Source organism: Rhipicephalus microplus, chromosome 3 (assembly GCF_043290135.1).
Source record: "Rhipicephalus microplus isolate Deutch F79 chromosome 3, USDA_Rmic, whole genome shotgun sequence".
Taxonomy (NCBI): domain Eukaryota; kingdom Metazoa; phylum Arthropoda; class Arachnida; order Ixodida; family Ixodidae; genus Rhipicephalus; species Rhipicephalus microplus.
Genome location: NC_134702.1, coordinates 200,143,289 through 200,147,303, shown reverse-complemented (window position 1 = coordinate 200,147,303; position 4,015 = coordinate 200,143,289).

Genomic DNA, 4,015 nt, shown 5'->3' with positions numbered 1-4,015 from the left:
GTCGCTGCGAGCGAGTTGGCGTGCGTGGTCGGCTCGCGCGATGGCTTCGACGGCATACTCAGTGACCGAGGGCAGCAAGGTGTCAAATGGTAGGGCGGGTTCTCGGCCGTATAGAAGATAGAATGGTGAATAGCCGGCAGTGTCGTGACGTGACGAATTATATGCGAACGTCACAAATGGCAAATGAACGACCCAGTCCTGGTGGTCGGCTGCTACGTATTTAGAAAGCATGTCGGTTATGGTGCGGTTGAGGCGCTCCGTAAGACCGTTCGTTTGCGGATGGTAAGAAGTGGCAAACTTGTGCTTGGCAGAGCAAGAGCGCAGGATTTCATCAACTACAGCTGATAGGAAGGTGCGGCCCCGGTCAGTGAAAAGTTGGCGTGGAGCTCCGTGTACTAAAATACTATCATATACCAGAAAGTCCGCCACATCGGTTGCGCAACTCGTCGGAAGTGCTCGTGTGATAGCGTACCGTGTCGTATAGTCAGTGGCGACAGCGATCCATTTGTTGCCTGAGCTGGAGATCGGGAATGGGCCAAGCAGGTCGAGGCCAACTCGAAAAAAAGGTTCAATGGGAATGTCAATCGGCTGAAGGAATCCAGCTGGTAGGGAAGATGGCTTTTTGCGGCGCTGGCAGGGTTCACAAGCGGCGACGTAGCGTCGAACAGAGCGGGCAAGACCAGGCCAAAAGAAACGACGGCGTACACGGTCGTATGTGCGAGAGACGCCCAAGTGGCCCGCTAAAGGAGCGTCATGAAGTTGGTTGAGAACAGTCGCACGAAGATGTGCTAGTATGACGGGAAGCAAGTCATGGCCATATGGATCGAGGTTACGGCGATACAGGATGCCGTCTTTTACCAGGAACATTTGTAGAGATGCGTCGCGAGGCCTTGACTCAAGCTTGCCAATGATAGTTTGTAGGGAAGCATCCAGGCGTTGTTTGTGACCAAGGTTGAGTATCTGCGTCATAGACAGAAGGTCTGGAACGGTGTCAGTATGGGCAGCCTCTTCCACAGCGTAGCGTGATAAGCAATCAGCATCTTGGTGTGACCGCCCTGTTTTGTACGTTACGGTGAACGTGTATTCTTGCAATCGTAGGGACCAACGAGCGAGGCGCCCTGTGGGATCCTTGAGTGAGGCCAGCCAGCAGAGCGCGTGATGGTCGGTGACTACCCGGAATGGACGCCCGTATAAGTATGGGCGAAACTTGGTGACTGCCCACACGAGAGCGAGACACTCACGTTCCATGATTGAATAGTTGCGCTCGGCTGTAGATAGCCGGCGGCTTGCATATGCTATAACACGGTCATGTCTGCGTTGATGTTGCATTAGCATTGCCCCGATGCCATGCCCACTAGCGTCTGGGCGAACCTCGGTTGGAGCAGATGGATCGAAATGGGCTAAAATCGGTGTTGTTGTAAGGAGAGTCGTGAGCTGGGAAAAAGATGAGGCTTGATCAGCGCCCCAGAAAAACGGGGTTTCCTTCTTCAGGAGGTTTGTGAGTGGGCGTGCAATGATGGCGAAGTCCTTAACAAACCGTCGAAAGTAAGAGCACAAGCCCACAAAACTGCGAACGTACTTTGTTGACTTCGGAACAGGGAAGTCCGTGACGGCGCGAATTTTCTCGGGATCCGGGCGGACTCCTGCAGCATCGACGATGTGGCCAAGTACGGTTATTTGACGACGAGCAAAGTGGAATTTCGACGAGTTCAGTTGAAGTCCGGCTCGACGAAAAACTTCAACAATCGCCGATAAACGCTTGAGATGGGAGTCGAATGTGGGCGAGAAAACGATAACGTCGTCTAAATAACATAAGCAGGTTGACCATTCAAACCCTTGGAGCAACGAGTCAATCATTCTTTCGAATGTGGCCGGCGCATTACAGAGACCAAAGGGCATAACTTTGAAGTGTGAAAGCCCGTCAGGAGTGACGAATGCGGTCTTCTCACGGTCCATCTCATCCACAGCGATCTGCCAATAGCCAGATCAAAGGTCGATAGTGGAAAAATACGTAGCACCGTAAAGGCAGTCTAAGGCATCGTCGATTCTAGGCAACGGATAAACATCTTTCTTTGTAATTTTGTTGAGATGCCTATAATCTACACAAAAGCGCCATGTTCCATTCTTCTTTCTGATCAGGACGACAGGAGAAGCCCAGGGGCTACAAGAGGGTTTGATTATGTCTTTTGCAAGCATCTTTTCGACTTCCTGTTGTATGACTGTGCGCTCGGACGCGGAAACACGGTATGGACGTCGGTGAATGGGAGTCGCGTCACCAGTATTGATGCGATGAGTAACAACACTCATTCGGGTTAAAGCCGTGCTGGCGAAGTCGAAAATGTAACTATAGGACTCCAGGACGTGACGAAGGGCTTCCGCTTGATCAGGAGTGAGGTCTGATGGTACCATGTAGTCAACGTCGACGCCCGATGAACGTGATAGAGTTGGTTCATTGTCTGAGGTGCAGCAATCATCCACTCTGAAGGGTTCAACTGTATGGTCTTGTAGAGCAGTAATTTCGGCCAGGGAGATACCTTGTGGAAGAATTTGGGCAGTGAGGGCAAAATTGACAATAGGAAGGCATGTGCGATTTTAAACAATTGTCAAAATGGTGTGCGGAACAGCGACGTCATGCGTAAGCATCACGGCATGAATTGGTGCCACCATGTAATCGCCGCCAGGTACAGGTGGTGTAGAGAAGAGGTCAATATGTGTGACACAGTTAGGCGGAAGGCGTGCGAAATCAATGCAGCAAAGGCGACTTTGGGGTGGGTTGGTCAGATCAGAAAGTAGAGGCATTTCAAGGTCAAGACAGCCGGCTGAACAATCTATAAGGGCCGAGTGAGCGGTTAGAAATTCCATGCCTAGAATTACTTCATGGGGACAATTTTCTATAACGGTGAAAAGAACAGCAGTGCTTCTATCGGCGATTGTCACACGGGCAGAGCACATGCCAATAATCGCGGCAGTTCCCCCGTCGGCGACTCGAACGGCTCGGTTCAAGGCGGGTGTTAAACTTTCTTTAGGCGGCGACAAAGAGCAGCACTCATTATGGACACATGCGCGCCGGTATCGATCAACGCGCGCACAGGTACATTGTCTAAAGTAACGTTCAACAGATTCCGGGTGGTCGGTAATGTTAAACGAGGATTTCTTGCAGAGGTCGTCGTCAATGCAGCTTCACCTCCAGAAGCTGCACTGCCTAGTTTTCCGGTTGGGGGCGCTGCGAATAGGTCGGAGAGGCAGGACGGCGTTGTGGGGGCGAACGAGATTGACGGCGAGCAGGGGATGGTGAGCGGGCGTAGTGAGGTCTCGTCAGAGGTGCGACAGAATCAGCGGATGTGGTCGGCCTAGGGGAACCAAAATCAAATGTTGAGGACGACTGGTGGTCAGAGTGGCTTGGGTAGGAGGACCATAGCGTGCCGGCGGAGCCCAGTGATTGCGGCAGTGGCGAGCAATATGACCGACACGTCGGCAGTTGAAGCATATGGGCTTGTCGTCCAGTGTACGCCATTCGGACAAATTGCGCTGTCGAGAGTAGTTGGAACCAAATCGAGGAGCGGATGGACGACGATAAAACGGCTCGGCAGAGTAGACTGGTTGAATGGGGTGTAGGCCGACGTTCGATAATTCTTGACGAACGACGGCTTGTATCAGTGAGATAGTGGTCGGTGAAGGATCAGGCGTTGAAAATGGAGTAGCTACTGGTTGGGCTGCCTCGACCTCACGACGAATGATGCGGGTGAGGTTGTCACATCGGGGAACTGGGCGGACGGCGTCATCACAAGAGGAAGTAGCAGCTGTGTTCGGGAGGCGCATGATGCCGTGGGTGACGCGGCGGGCTTTAGCCTGTTCTAGACGGCGGCATTCTGTCAGGATCGTGTCGATGCTTGTGACATTATTAAATACCAGCAGGTTGAAGGCATCGTCAGCAATCCCTTTGAGGACATGGTTAACTTTTTCTTCTTCTGACATGCGCTGATCGACCTTGCTACAAAGCGTCAAGACGTCAAGA